Source organism: Balaenoptera borealis (assembly GCF_965194805.1).
Source record: "Balaenoptera borealis genome assembly, contig: HAP1_SCAFFOLD_1001, whole genome shotgun sequence".
NCBI classification, from domain to species: domain Eukaryota; kingdom Metazoa; phylum Chordata; class Mammalia; order Artiodactyla; family Balaenopteridae; genus Balaenoptera; species Balaenoptera borealis.
In genome coordinates, this window is record NW_028123208.1 from 190,441 (window position 1) to 206,753 (window position 16,313).

Here is a 16,313-nt window from a genome sequence, read left to right on the forward strand (position 1 = left end):
GAGCTCTAGGAAGCATTCCAGGTCTCTTAGTACTGGCGGGTCGGCGCGAGGATGAGTAACGTACCAGAAGGACGGCCTGTGTGTTTGGGCCTTTGTGAGCAATGCAGCATTGGGAACAGCTAGATGCCGAGCCAGGGGCAGTGAAGGGCTTATTTGGTTAAAGGCCTAGATTGTAGCAAGTTGAAACAACGGAAGTATCTCCCTTCTAAAGCACCTTTAAGGTACAAAATAGAGAAAGAACGAGCAGGGTTAAGGCTCTGAAGACCCTTTTGAAATAAGGCTTGAAGGGAAACTTTATTTTCCTCTTCGGGATTTAGAGAGTTGTGGGCTCAATTCCCCCTGAGAGACTCTTTAGTTGCACATGTTCTCTTCATAGCACAATTGCCTTTGTGATGACAAGTGAGTTTCTAGGAAAGAAACATGGAGGTTGCCATTCTTTGGTAGCTGCTCATCCTTCCGTATTCTGTAGTGAATGGGCGACCCCATTGAACACTAGCCTCGAGCTAAAGTTCCTCTTGTGTCATGCCACTTGTTGGCATGCTGCAGAATCTTTGTAGCCTTATGCAGTGTGGTTCTGGAGCTCTAGGAAGCATTCCAGGTCTCTTAGTACCGGCGGATCTACTCTAGGATGAGAAACGTACAAGAAGGACGGCCTGTGTGTTTGGGGAGTGGTGAGCAGTGCACCCTTGGGAACAGCTAGATGCCGAGACATGGGAGGAGAAGGGCTTCTTTTGTGAAACCTGTAGAATGTGGCAACTTGAAACAACTCAGGTCTCTCCCTTCTAAAGCACGTTGGAGGTACTAAATAGAGAAAGAAACATCAGAGTCAGGGCTCTGCGGGCCATTTTGAATATAAGGCTGAAGGGAATCTTTATTTTCCTCATTGGCATGTAGAGAGTTGTGGGCTCAGTTCTCCCTGAGAAACTCTTTACTTGTACATGTTCTCTTCATAGCACAATTGGCTTAGTGATGACAAGTGAGTTGCAAGGAAAGAAACTTGGAGGTTGCCCTTCTATGGTAGCTGCTCATCCTTCAGTAATCTGTCGTGAATTGGCGAGCCCATTGAACACTATCCTCAAGCTAACGTTCCTCTTGTATCGTGCCACAGGGTGGCATGCAGCAGAATCCATGTAGCGTTATGCAGTGTGGTTCTTGAGCTCTAGGAAGCACTCCAGGTCCCTTAGTACTGGCGGGTCGGCGCGAGGATGAGTAACGTACCAGAAGGACGGCCTGTGTGTTTGGGCCTTTGTGAGCAATGCAGCGTTGGGAACAGCTAGATGCCGAGCCAGGGGCAGTGAAGGGCTTATTTGGTTAAACCTCTAGATTGTGGCAAGTTGAAACAACGGAAGTATCTCACTTCTAAAGCACCTTTAAGGTACAAAATAGAGAAAGAACGAGCAGGGCTAAGGTCTGAGGACCCTTTTGAAATAAGGCTTGAAGGAAACTTTATTTTCCTCTTCGGGATTTAGAGAGTTGTGGGCTCAATTCCCCCTGAGAGACTCTTTAGTTGCACATGTTCTCTTCATAGCACAATTGCCTTTGTGATGACAAGTGAGTTTCTAGGAAAGAAACATGGAGGTTGCCATTCTTTGGTAGCTGCTCATCCTTCCGTATTCTGTAGTGAATGGGCGACCCCATTGAACTCTAGCCTCAAGCTAACGTTCCTCTTGTATCGTGCCACAGGTTGGCATGCAGCAGAATCCATGTAGCGTTATGCAGTGTGGTTCTGGAGCTCTAGGAAGCATTCCAGGTCTCTTAGTACCGGCGGATCTGCTCTAGGATGAGAAACGTACAAGAAGGACGGCTTGTGTGTTTGGGGAGTGGTGAGCAGTGCACCCTTGGGAACAGCTAGATGCCGAGACATGGGAGGAGAAGGGCTTCTTTTGTGAAACCTGTAGAATGTGGCAACTTGAAACAACTCAGGTCTCTCCCTTCTAAAGCACGTTGGAGGTACTAAATAGAGAAAGAAACATCAGAGTCAGGGCTCTGCGGGCCATTTTGAATATAAGGCTGAAGGGAATCTTTATTTTCCTCATTGGCATTTAGAGAGTTGTGGGCTCAGTTCTCCCTGAGAAACTCTTTACTTGTACATGTTCTCTTCATCGCATAATTGGCTTAGTGATGACAAGTGAGTTGCTAGGAAAGAAACTTGGAGGTTGCCATTCTTTGGTAGCTGCTCATCCTTCAGTAATCTGTCGTGAATTGACGAGCCCTTTGAACACTAGCCTCAAGCTAACGTTCCTCTTGTATCAGGCCGCTGGTTGCAGGCAGCAGAATCCATGTAGCGTTATTCATTGTGGTTCTTGAGCTCTGGGTAGCATTCCAGGTCTCAGTACTGGCGGGTCAACACTAGGATGAGCAACGTACTAGAAGGACGGCCTGTGTGTTTGGGCCTTTGTGAGCAATGCAGCGTTGGGAAGAGCTAGATGCCGAGTCAGAGGCTGTGAAGGGCTTCTTTGGTTAAACCTCTACATTTTTGCAAGTTGAAAGAACTCATGTATCTCCCTTCTAAAGCACCTTGGAGGTACAAAGTAGAGAAAGAAACCACAGGGTCAATGCTCTGCAGGCCCTTTGGAAAATAAGGCTTGAAGGGAAACTTTATTTTCCTCATTGGGATTTAGAGAGTTGCGGGCTCAATTCTCCCTGAGAAACACTGTAGTTGCACGAGTTCTCTTCATAGCACAATTGCCTTTGTGATGACAAGTGAGTTTCTAGGAAAGAAACTTGGAGGTTGCCATTGTTTGGGAGGTGCTCATCCTTCGGTAATCTTCAGTGAAATGGCGACCCCATTTGACGACTAGCCTCAAGCTAACATTCCTCCTGTATCATGCCACAGGTTGACATGCAGCAGAATCCATGTAGCCTTATTCAGTGTGGTTCTTGAGCTTTAGGAAGCATTCCAGGTCTCTTAAAACTGGCGGGTCTCCACTAGGGTGAGACACGTACAAGAAGGACTGCCTGTGATTTCGAGGAATTGTGAGCAATGCACCTTTGGCAAGAGCTAGATGCCGAGTCATGGGCAGTGAAGGGCTTCTTTTTTTAAACCTCTAGAATGTGGTAAGTTGCACCAACTCAAATATCTCACTTGTAAGCACATTGGAGGTGCCAAAATGAGAAAGAAACAGCAGGGTCAATGCTCTGTGAGCCCTTTGGAGAATAAGGCTTGAAGGGAAACTTTATTTACCTCCTTGGGATTTAGAGAGTGTCGGGCTCAATTCTCCCTGAGAAACACTGTAATTGCACATGTTCTCTTCATAGCACAAATGGCTTTGCCCTGACAAGTGAGTTTCTAGGAAGGAAACTTGGAGGTTGCCATTCTTTAGTAGGTGCTCATCCTTCAGTAATCGTCAGTGAATTGGCGATCCCATTTGACCATTAACCTCAAGCTGACATTCCTCTTGTATCATGTCACAGGTTGTTATGCAGCAGAAACCATGTGGACTTATTCAGTGTGGTTGTTGAGCTGTGGGAAGCATTCCAGGTCTCCTAGGACTCGGGGGTCTTCACTAGATCTGATACGTACAGAAAGGACAGCCTGTGTCTTCGGGGCGTTGTGAGCAATGCACCGTTGGGAAGAGCTAGTTGCCGAATCATCGGCAGTGAAGGGTTTCGTTGGATAAACGCCTAGATTGCGACAGCTTGAAAACACCTAGCTCTCAGCGTTCTGTTCATTCCTTCGTGCCAAACGTGTCTGCTTTTCTGCCTATCCCCGAGCACACGAAAAATATAATGATCCTACCCTTCCTTCTGGGAACCCACACGTGATGGAATCTACCCCAGGCAAGCCAGTGGACTTTAAGTGCAGCCTGAAAAATTACAGATTTTCCCTTGAAAGCTAGGTATTCCGGAGATACATTTTACACCCAATCCTCACTAACCTATGACTCTGTAATCCTTTCAGCACACTCACTACTCGCTGTATCGCAAAGTTTACTCACTAAAAGGTCTACTTGGTCACCTGAATGTCCAACAGGTACTCAGAAACTGCAGCATAAGATGCTGTGCCCTCCCCTTGGAGATTGAGGCTTGATGGGAAGTTGATTTTCCACATTGGAATGTCGACACTTGTGGCCTCTGTGTTACATGATAAACAGTGTAGTTGCCCATCTTCTCTTCATTGCAGGATTGCCTTTTCAGGAGAAGTGATTTTCCGTGAAACAAACGTTGCCTTTCAATTCCTGCTAGGTGCTCCTCACTCAGCAATTGTTAGTGAATATGCTGAGCGCATGGGACGACTGGCCTCAAGCTAACGTTCTGCTTTTGTCGTCACAATGGTAAGCAGGCAGCAGGTTCAATGCAGCTTTTGTCAAAGCAGTGCTTTTACTCTAGGAAGCATTTCTGGTGTCTTAGGACACGCGGGTGTGCACTAGGATCCAAGATGCACACGAGGGACTGCCAGTCTCTTCTGGGACTTGGGAGCGACGTTCAGTTGAGGACAACTCTATGCCAAAAAAGGGCAGTGAAAGGCTTCTTTTGTTAAACCTCTAGAATGTGGTAAGTTGAAACAACTCAAGTATCTCCCTTCTAACGCACCATGGAGGTACAAACTAGAGAAAGAAAGAGCAGGTCAATGTTCGGTGGTCCCTTCTGAACATAAGGCATGAAGGGATACTTTATTTACCTCCTTGGGATTTAGAGAGTTGCAGGCTCAATTCTCCCTGAGAAACACTATACTTGCACATCTTCCCTTCATAGCACATTTGCCATTGTGATGACGAGAGTTTCTAGGAAAGAAACTTGGAGGTTGCCGTTCCTTGGTAGTGGCTCATCCCTCGGGAATCTTCAGGGAATGGGCCACCCACATGGGACATCTAGCCTCAAGTTTACGTTCAGCTTTTCTCATGACAGCGGTAGGCATTCAACAGATTCCATGCAACCTTAGTGCCTGTGGTTCTTGAACTCTAGGAAGCATATCCGGTCTCTTTTGGCTCGCGGGTCTGCACTAGGTTTTGAAACGTACTAAATGGACTGCCTGTGTCTTTGGGCAGTTGTGAACAGTCTACCGTTGGGAACAACTAGATGCCAAGTGATGGGCAGTGAAGGGCTTCGTTGGTTACACACCTAGATTGCGATAGCTTGAAAGCAACACCGTTCTCAACGTTCCATGCCTTCCTTCATGCAAAGCGTGTCTACATTCTTGAGGAAACCTGAGCTGCACTGAAAAGCACAATTAGCCTACCGTTGCTTCTGGGAACTAATCCGTGCAGTCTGTCTACCTCAATCAGCAACTACACTTCACGTCCAGCTTCAAAAATTACAGGGTTTCCCTTAACTGAGAGGTAGTCCAGAGAAACATTGCCACCTAGGCCCCACTAAGCCATCAGCTTGAAATCCTTACACCACAATCACGACTCCCAGCATGGCAATGGTAACCAACGTCATGGTCCATTGTGTCCACTGGATGTGCCATAAGAGAGTCAGAAACGCCAGGGGAATATTCTGCTTCGTCGCCATGTATATTGAGGCTTCCTGGGAAAGTTTATTTTCCTCATTGCAAAGCGGAGAGTTGCGGCCTCAGTGTTACCTGGTAAACACTGTTGTTGCCCATCTTCTCTTAATTGCACAATGGTCTAGGTGAGGACAAGTGATTTTCCAAGAAAGAAACTTGGAGCTTGCCATTCCTTGGTAGGTGCTCATCCTTCGGTAATCTACAGTGAATTGGCGAGCCCGTTTGAGCTCTAGCCTCAAGCTAACGTTCCTCTTGTATCATGCCACAGGTTTGCAGGCAGCAGAATCCATGTAGCCTTACTCAGTGTGGTTCTTGGGCTCTAGGAAGGATTCCAGACCTCTCAGTACTAGCGGGTCTGCACCAGGAAGAGAAACGTACAAGAAGGACGGCCTGTGTGTTTGGGCCTTTGTGAGCAATGCAGCGTTGGGAACAGCTAGATGCCGAGTCATGGGCAGTGAAGGGCTTCTTTGGTTAAACCTCTAGATTTTGGCAAGTTGAAACAAGTCAAGTATCTCCCTTCTAAAGCACCTTAGAGGTACAAAATAGAGAAAGAAACAGCAGGGTCAATGCTCTTTTGGCCCTTTGGAAAATAAGGCTTGAAGGGAAACTTTATTTTCCTCATTGGGATTTAGAGAGTTGCGTGCTCAATTCTCCCTGAGAAACACTGTAGTTGCACATGTTCCATTCATAGCACAATTGCCTTTGTGATGACAAGTGAGTTTCTAGGAAAGAAACTTGGAGGTTACCATTCCTTGGTAGGTGCTCATCCTTCGGTAATGTTCAGTGAATTGGCGAACCCGTTTGACCTCTAGCCTCAAGCAAACGTTCCTCTGCTATCATGCAACAGCTTGGCATGCAGCAGAATACATGTAGCCTCATTCAGGTTGGTTCCTCAGCTCTGGGAAGCATTCCAGGTCTCTTAGTACTGGCAGGTCTGCACTAGGATGAGAAACGTACAAGAAGGATGGCCTGTGTCTTTGGGGTGTTGTGAGCAGTGCAGCGTTGGGAACAGCTAGATTCCGAGTCCTGGGAGGTGAAGGGCTTCTTTCTTAAACTCTAGAACGTAGTAAGTTGGAACAACTCAAGTATCTCCCTTCTAAAGCACCTTGGAAGTACAAAATAGAGAAAGAAACAGCAGGGTCAATGCTCTGTGGGCGCTTTTGAATATAAGGCTTGAAGGGAAACTTTATTTTCCTCATTGGGATTTAGAGAGTTGCGGGATCAATTCTCACTGAGAAACAATCTAGTTGCACATGGTCCCTTCATGGCACAGTTGCCTTTTTGATGACGAGAGAACTTCTAAGAAAGAAATTTGGAGGTTGCCATTCTTTGGTAGGTGCTCATCCTTCAGTAATCTTTAGTGAATGGGCGACCCCATTGAACACTAGCCACAGCTAACGTTCCTCTTGTATCATGACACAGATTGGCATGCAGCCGAATCTTATTCAGTGTGGTTCTTGAGCTCTAGGAAGGATTCCAGGTCTCTTAGTACTGGCGGGTATTCACTAGGATGAGCAACGTACGAGAATGACGGCCTGTGTGTTTGGGCCTTTGTGAGCAATGTAGCGTTGGGAACAGCTAGCTGCCGAGTCATGGGCAGTGAAGGGCTTCTTTGGTTAAACCTCTAGATTGTGGCAAGTTGAAACAACTGAAGTATCGCCCTTCTAAAGCACCTTTCTAGTACAAAAGAAGGAAAGAAATGGGAGGGTCAAGACTCTGTGGACCCTTTTGAAAATAAGGTAAGGCTTGAAGGGAAACTTTATTTTCCTCATTGGGGTTTAGAGAGTTTTGGGCCCAATTCTACCTGAGAAACACTGTACTTACACATGTTCCTTTCAGTGCACCATTGCCTTTGTGATGACAAGTGAGTTTCTAGGAAAGAAACTTGGAGGTTGCCATTCTTTGGTAGCTGCTCATCCTTCAGTAATCTGTCTGAATTGGCGAGCCCTTTGAACACTAGCCTCAAGCTAACGTTCCTCTTGTATCAGGCCGCTGGTTGCAGGCAGCAGAATCCATGTAGTGTTATTCATTGTGGTTCTTCAGCTCTGGGTAGCATTCCAGGTCTCAGTACTGGCGGGTCAACACTAGGATGAGCAACGTACTAGAAGGACGGCCTGTGTGTTTGGGCCTTTGTGAGCAATGCAGCGTTGGGAGGAGCTAGATGCCGAGTCAGAGGCTGTGAAGGGCTTCTTTGGTTAAACCTCTACATTTTTGCAAGTTGAAAGAACTCATGTATCTCCCTTCTAAAGCACCTTGGAGGTACAAAGTAGAGAAAGAATCAGCAAGGTCAATGCTCTGCTGGCCCCTTTGAAAATAAGTCTTGAAGGGAAACTTCATTTTCCTCATTGGGATTGAGAGAGTTGGGGCCTCACTTCTCCCTGAGAAAGACTGTAGTTGCACGAGTTCCCTTCATAGCACAATTGCCTTTGTGACGACAAGTGAGTTTCTAGGAAAGAAACTCGGAGTGTGCCATTCTTTGCTGGTGCTCGTCCTTTGGTAATCTTCAGTGAATTGGCAATCCCGTTTGACCACTAGCCTCAAGCTAACGTTCCTCTTGTATCATGCCACTTGTTGGCATGCAGCAGAATCCATGTAGCGTTATGCAGTGTGGTTCTTGAGCTCTAGGAAGCATTCCAGGTCTCTTAGTACTGGCGGGTCGGCGAGAGGATAAGAAACGTACCAGAAGGACGGCCTGTGTGTTTGGGCCTTTGTGAGCAATGCAGCGTTGGGAACAGCTAGATGCCGAGCCAGGGGCAGTGAAGGGCTTATTTGGTTAAACCTCTAGATTGTGGCAAGTTGAAACAACGGAAGTATCTCCCTTCTAAAGCACCTTTAAGGGTTACAAAATAGAGAAAGAACGAGCAGGGTTAAGGTCTGAGGAACCTTTTGAAATAAGGCTTGAAGGGAAACTTTATTTTCCTCTTTGGGATTTAGAGAGTTGTGGGCTCAATTCCCCCTGAGAGACTCTTTAGTTGCACATGTTCTCTTCATAGCACAATTGCCTTTGTGATGACAAGTGAGTTTCTAGGAAAGAAACATGGAGGTTGCCATTCTTTGGTAGCTGCTCATCCTTCCGTATTCTGTAGTGAATGGGCGACCCCATTGAACACTAGCCTCAAGCTAACGTTCCTCTTGTATCGTGCCACAGGTTGGCATGCAGCAGAATCCATGTAGCGTTATGCAGTGTGGTTCTGGAGCTCTAGGAAGCATTCCAGGTCTCTTAGTACCGGCGGATCTGCTCTAGGATGAGAAACGTACAAGAAGGACGGCCTGTGTGTTTGGGGAGTGGTGAGCACTGCACCCTTGGGAACAGCTAGATGCCGAGACATGGGAGGAGAAGGGCTTCTTTTGTGAAACCTGTAGAATGTGGCAACTTGAACAACTCAAGTCTCTCCCTTCTAAAGCACGTTGGAGGTACTAAATAGAGAAAGAAACATCAGAGTCAGGGCTCTGCGGGCCATTTTGAATATAAGGCTGAAGGGAATCTTTATTTTCCTCATTGGCATTTAGAGAGTTGTGGGCTCAGTTCTCCCTGAGAAACTCTTTACTTGTACATGTTCTCTTCATAGCACAATTGGCTTAGTGATGACAAGTGAGTTGCTAGGAAAGAAACTCGGAGTGTGCCATTCTTTGGTAGCTGCTCATCCTTCAGTAATCTGTCGTGAATTGGCGAGCCCATTGAACACTATCCTCAAGCTAACGTTCCTCTTGTTTCGTGCCACAGGGTGGCATGCAGCAGAATCCATGTAGCGTTATGCAGTGTGGTTCTTGAGCTCTAGGAAGGATTCCAGGTCTCTTAGTACTGGCGGGTCGGCGCGAGGATGAGTAACGTACCAGAAGGACGGCCTGTGTGTTTGGGCCTTTGTGAGCAATGCAGCATTGGGAACAGCTAGATGCCGAGCCAGGGGCAGTGAAGGGCTTATTTGGTTAAAGGCCTAGATTGTAGCAAGTTGAAACAACGGAAGTATCTCCCTTCTAAAGCACCTTTAAGGTACAAAATAGAGAAAGAACGAGCAGGGTTAAGGCTCTGAAGACCCTTTTGAAATAAGGCTTGAAGGGAAACTTTATTTTCCTCTTCGGGATTTAGAGAGTTGTGGGCTCAATTCCCCCTGAGAGACTCTTTAGTTGCACATGTTCTCTTCATAGCACAATTGCCTTTGTGATGACAAGTGAGTTTCTAGGAAAGAAACATGGAGGTTGCCATTCTTTGGTAGCTGCTCATCCTTCCGTATTCTGTAGTGAATGGGCGACCCCATTGAACACTAGCCTCGAGCTAAAGTTCCTCTTGTGTCATGCCACTTGTTGGCATGCTGCAGAATCTTTGTAGCCTTATGCAGTGTGGTTCTGGAGCTCTAGGAAGCATTCCAGGTCTCTTAGTACCGGCGGATCTACTCTAGGATGAGAAACGTACAAGAAGGACGGCCTGTGTGTTTGGGGAGTGGTGAGCAGTGCACCCTTGGGAACAGCTAGATGCCGAGACATGGGAGGAGAAGGGCTTCTTTTGTGAAACCTGTAGAATGTGGCAACTTGAAACAACTCAGGTCTCTCCCTTCTAAAGCACGTTGGAGGTACTAAATAGAGAAAGAAACATCAGAGTCAGGGCTCTGCGGGCCATTTTGAATATAAGGCTGAAGGGAATCTTTATTTTCCTCATTGGCATGTAGAGAGTTGTGGGCTCAGTTCTCCCTGAGAAACTCTTTACTTGTACATGTTCTCTTCATAGCACAATTGGCTTAGTGATGACAAGTGAGTTGCAAGGAAAGAAACTTGGAGGTTGCCCTTCTATGGTAGCTGCTCATCCTTCAGTAATCTGTCGTGAATTGGCGAGCCCATTGAACACTATCCTCAAGCTAACGTTCCTCTTGTATCGTGCCACAGGGTGGCATGCAGCAGAATCCATGTAGCGTTATGCAGTGTGGTTCTTGAGCTCTAGGAAGCACTCCAGGTCCCTTAGTACTGGCGGGTCGGCGCGAGGATGAGTAACGTACCAGAAGGACGGCCTGTGTGTTTGGGCCTTTGTGAGCAATGCAGCGTTGGGAACAGCTAGATGCCGAGCCAGGGGCAGTGAAGGGCTTATTTGGTTAAACCTCTAGATTGTGGCAAGTTGAAACAACGGAAGTATCTCACTTCTAAAGCACCTTTAAGGTACAAAATAGAGAAAGAACGAGCAGGGCTAAGGTCTGAGGACCCTTTTGAAATAAGGCTTGAAGGAAACTTTATTTTCCTCTTCGGGATTTAGAGAGTTGTGGGCTCAATTCCCCCTGAGAGACTCTTTAGTTGCACATGTTCTCTTCATAGCACAATTGCCTTTGTGATGACAAGTGAGTTTCTAGGAAAGAAACATGGAGGTTGCCATTCTTTGGTAGCTGCTCATCCTTCCGTATTCTGTAGTGAATGGGCGACCCCATTGAACTCTAGCCTCAAGCTAACGTTCCTCTTGTATCGTGCCACAGGTTGGCATGCAGCAGAATCCATGTAGCGTTATGCAGTGTGGTTCTGGAGCTCTAGGAAGCATTCCAGGTCTCTTAGTACCGGCGGATCTGCTCTAGGATGAGAAACGTACAAGAAGGACGGCTTGTGTGTTTGGGGAGTGGTGAGCAGTGCACCCTTGGGAACAGCTAGATGCCGAGACATGGGAGGAGAAGGGCTTCTTTTGTGAAACCTGTAGAATGTGGCAACTTGAAACAACTCAGGTCTCTCCCTTCTAAAGCACGTTGGAGGTACTAAATAGAGAAAGAAACATCAGAGTCAGGGCTCTGCGGGCCATTTTGAATATAAGGCTGAAGGGAATCTTTATTTTCCTCATTGGCATTTAGAGAGTTGTGGGCTCAGTTCTCCCTGAGAAACTCTTTACTTGTACATGTTCTCTTCATCGCATAATTGGCTTAGTGATGACAAGTGAGTTGCTAGGAAAGAAACTTGGAGGTTGCCATTCTTTGGTAGCTGCTCATCCTTCAGTAATCTGTCGTGAATTGACGAGCCCTTTGAACACTAGCCTCAAGCTAACGTTCCTCTTGTATCAGGCCGCTGGTTGCAGGCAGCAGAATCCATGTAGCGTTATTCATTGTGGTTCTTGAGCTCTGGGTAGCATTCCAGGTCTCAGTACTGGCGGGTCAACACTAGGATGAGCAACGTACTAGAAGGACGGCCTGTGTGTTTGGGCCTTTGTGAGCAATGCAGCGTTGGGAAGAGCTAGATGCCGAGTCAGAGGCTGTGAAGGGCTTCTTTGGTTAAACCTCTACATTTTTGCAAGTTGAAAGAACTCATGTATCTCCCTTCTAAAGCACCTTGGAGGTACAAAGTAGAGAAAGAAACCACAGGGTCAATGCTCTGCAGGCCCTTTGGAAAATAAGGCTTGAAGGGAAACTTTATTTTCCTCATTGGGATTTAGAGAGTTGCGGGCTCAATTCTCCCTGAGAAACACTGTAGTTGCACGAGTTCTCTTCATAGCACAATTGCCTTTGTGATGACAAGTGAGTTTCTAGGAAAGAAACTTGGAGGTTGCCATTGTTTGGGAGGTGCTCATCCTTCGGTAATCTTCAGTGAAATGGCGACCCCATTTGACGACTAGCCTCAAGCTAACATTCCTCCTGTATCATGCCACAGGTTGACATGCAGCAGAATCCATGTAGCCTTATTCAGTGTGGTTCTTGAGCTTTAGGAAGCATTCCAGGTCTCTTAAAACTGGCGGGTCTCCACTAGGGTGAGACACGTACAAGAAGGACTGCCTGTGATTTCGAGGAATTGTGAGCAATGCACCTTTGGCAAGAGCTAGATGCCGAGTCATGGGCAGTGAAGGGCTTCTTTTTTTAAACCTCTAGAATGTGGTAAGTTGCACCAACTCAAATATCTCACTTGTAAGCACATTGGAGGTGCCAAAATGAGAAAGAAACAGCAGGGTCAATGCTCTGTGAGCCCTTTGGAGAATAAGGCTTGAAGGGAAACTTTATTTACCTCCTTGGGATTTAGAGAGTGTCGGGCTCAATTCTCCCTGAGAAACACTGTAATTGCACATGTTCTCTTCATAGCACAAATGGCTTTGCCCTGACAAGTGAGTTTCTAGGAAGGAAACTTGGAGGTTGCCATTCTTTAGTAGGTGCTCATCCTTCAGTAATCGTCAGTGAATTGGCGATCCCATTTGACCATTAACCTCAAGCTGACATTCCTCTTGTATCATGTCACAGGTTGTTATGCAGCAGAAACCATGTGGACTTATTCAGTGTGGTTGTTGAGCTGTGGGAAGCATTCCAGGTCTCCTAGGACTCGGGGGTCTTCACTAGATCTGATACGTACAGAAAGGACAGCCTGTGTCTTCGGGGCGTTGTGAGCAATGCACCGTTGGGAAGAGCTAGTTGCCGAATCATCGGCAGTGAAGGGTTTCGTTGGATAAACGCCTAGATTGCGACAGCTTGAAAACACCTAGCTCTCAGCGTTCTGTTCATTCCTTCGTGCCAAACGTGTCTGCTTTTCTGCCTATCCCCGAGCACACGAAAAATATAATGATCCTACCCTTCCTTCTGGGAACCCACACGTGATGGAATCTACCCCAGGCAAGCCAGTGGACTTTAAGTGCAGCCTGAAAAATTACAGATTTTCCCTTGAAAGCTAGGTATTCCGGAGATACATTTTACACCCAATCCTCACTAACCTATGACTCTGTAATCCTTTCAGCACACTCACTACTCGCTGTATCGCAAAGTTTACTCACTAAAAGGTCTACTTGGTCACCTGAATGTCCAACAGGTACTCAGAAACTGCAGCATAAGATGCTGTGCCCTCCCCTTGGAGATTGAGGCTTGATGGGAAGTTGATTTTCCACATTGGAATGTCGACACTTGTGGCCTCTGTGTTACATGATAAACAGTGTAGTTGCCCATCTTCTCTTCATTGCAGGATTGCCTTTTCAGGAGAAGTGATTTTCCGTGAAACAAACGTTGCCTTTCAATTCCTGCTAGGTGCTCCTCACTCAGCAATTGTTAGTGAATATGCTGAGCGCATGGGACGACTGGCCTCAAGCTAACGTTCTGCTTTTGTCGTCACAATGGTAAGCAGGCAGCAGGTTCAATGCAGCTTTTGTCAAAGCAGTGCTTTTACTCTAGGAAGCATTTCTGGTGTCTTAGGACACGCGGGTGTGCACTAGGATCCAAGATGCACACGAGGGACTGCCAGTCTCTTCTGGGACTTGGGAGCGACGTTCAGTTGAGGACAACTCTATGCCAAAAAAGGGCAGTGAAAGGCTTCTTTTGTTAAACCTCTAGAATGTGGTAAGTTGAAACAACTCAAGTATCTCCCTTCTAACGCACCATGGAGGTACAAACTAGAGAAAGAAAGAGCAGGTCAATGTTCGGTGGTCCCTTCTGAACATAAGGCATGAAGGGATACTTTATTTACCTCCTTGGGATTTAGAGAGTTGCAGGCTCAATTCTCCCTGAGAAACACTATACTTGCACATCTTCCCTTCATAGCACATTTGCCATTGTGATGACGAGAGTTTCTAGGAAAGAAACTTGGAGGTTGCCGTTCCTTGGTAGTGGCTCATCCCTCGGGAATCTTCAGGGAATGGGCCACCCACATGGGACATCTAGCCTCAAGTTTACGTTCAGCTTTTCTCATGACAGCGGTAGGCATTCAACAGATTCCATGCAACCTTAGTGCCTGTGGTTCTTGAACTCTAGGAAGCATATCCGGTCTCTTTTGGCTCGCGGGTCTGCACTAGGTTTTGAAACGTACTAAATGGACTGCCTGTGTCTTTGGGCAGTTGTGAACAGTCTACCGTTGGGAACAACTAGATGCCAAGTGATGGGCAGTGAAGGGCTTCGTTGGTTACACACCTAGATTGCGATAGCTTGAAAGCAACACCGTTCTCAACGTTCCATGCCTTCCTTCATGCAAAGCGTGTCTACATTCTTGAGGAAACCTGAGCTGCACTGAAAAGCACAATTAGCCTACCGTTGCTTCTGGGAACTAATCCGTGCAGTCTGTCTACCTCAATCAGCAACTACACTTCACGTCCAGCTTCAAAAATTACAGGGTTTCCCTTAACTGAGAGGTAGTCCAGAGAAACATTGCCACCTAGGCCCCACTAAGCCATCAGCTTGAAATCCTTACACCACAATCACGACTCCCAGCATGGCAATGGTAACCAACGTCATGGTCCATTGTGTCCACTGGATGTGCCATAAGAGAGTCAGAAACGCCAGGGGAATATTCTGCTTCGTCGCCATGTATATTGAGGCTTCCTGGGAAAGTTTATTTTCCTCATTGCAAAGCGGAGAGTTGCGGCCTCAGTGTTACCTGGTAAACACTGTTGTTGCCCATCTTCTCTTAATTGCACAATGGTCTAGGTGAGGACAAGTGATTTTCCAAGAAAGAAACTTGGAGCTTGCCATTCCTTGGTAGGTGCTCATCCTTCGGTAATCTACAGTGAATTGGCGAGCCCGTTTGAGCTCTAGCCTCAAGCTAACGTTCCTCTTGTATCATGCCACAGGTTTGCAGGCAGCAGAATCCATGTAGCCTTACTCAGTGTGGTTCTTGGGCTCTAGGAAGGATTCCAGACCTCTCAGTACTAGCGGGTCTGCACCAGGAAGAGAAACGTACAAGAAGGACGGCCTGTGTGTTTGGGCCTTTGTGAGCAATGCAGCGTTGGGAACAGCTAGATGCCGAGTCATGGGCAGTGAAGGGCTTCTTTGGTTAAACCTCTAGATTTTGGCAAGTTGAAACAAGTCAAGTATCTCCCTTCTAAAGCACCTTAGAGGTACAAAATAGAGAAAGAAACAGCAGGGTCAATGCTCTTTTGGCCCTTTGGAAAATAAGGCTTGAAGGGAAACTTTATTTTCCTCATTGGGATTTAGAGAGTTGCGTGCTCAATTCTCCCTGAGAAACACTGTAGTTGCACATGTTCCATTCATAGCACAATTGCCTTTGTGATGACAAGTGAGTTTCTAGGAAAGAAACTTGGAGGTTACCATTCCTTGGTAGGTGCTCATCCTTCGGTAATGTTCAGTGAATTGGCGAACCCGTTTGACCTCTAGCCTCAAGCAAACGTTCCTCTGCTATCATGCAACAGCTTGGCATGCAGCAGAATACATGTAGCCTCATTCAGGTTGGTTCCTCAGCTCTGGGAAGCATTCCAGGTCTCTTAGTACTGGCAGGTCTGCACTAGGATGAGAAACGTACAAGAAGGATGGCCTGTGTCTTTGGGGTGTTGTGAGCAGTGCAGCGTTGGGAACAGCTAGATTCCGAGTCCTGGGAGGTGAAGGGCTTCTTTCTTAAACTCTAGAACGTAGTAAGTTGGAACAACTCAAGTATCTCCCTTCTAAAGCACCTTGGAAGTACAAAATAGAGAAAGAAACAGCAGGGTCAATGCTCTGTGGGCGCTTTTGAATATAAGGCTTGAAGGGAAACTTTATTTTCCTCATTGGGATTTAGAGAGTTGCGGGATCAATTCTCACTGAGAAACAATCTAGTTGCACATGGTCCCTTCATGGCACAGTTGCCTTTTTGATGACGAGAGAACTTCTAAGAAAGAAATTTGGAGGTTGCCATTCTTTGGTAGGTGCTCATCCTTCAGTAATCTTTAGTGAATGGGCGACCCCATTGAACACTAGCCACAGCTAACGTTCCTCTTGTATCATGACACAGATTGGCATGCAGCCGAATCTTATTCAGTGTGGTTCTTGAGCTCTAGGAAGGATTCCAGGTCTCTTAGTACTGGCGGGTATTCACTAGGATGAGCAACGTACGAGAATGACGGCCTGTGTGTTTGGGCCTTTGTGAGCAATGTAGCGTTGGGAACAGCTAGCTGCCGAGTCATGGGCAGTGAAGGGCTTCTTTGGTTAAACCTCTAGATTGTGGCAAGTTGAAA

At 46.7% G+C, this 16,313-nt stretch overlaps 1 long non-coding RNA gene across 1 annotated transcript; it reads left to right on the forward strand.

Annotated features, from left to right (window-relative positions):
• The first annotated feature begins 2,558 nt into the window (after positions 1-2,558).
• Positions 2,559-15,990, forward strand: LOC309621781. The gene is made up of 3 exons (XR_014240273.1): positions 2,559-5,717; positions 12,056-15,382; positions 15,961-15,990. It is a non-coding gene; the product is annotated as an uncharacterized lncRNA (long non-coding RNA).
• The last annotated feature ends 323 nt before the right edge of the window (positions 15,991-16,313 follow it).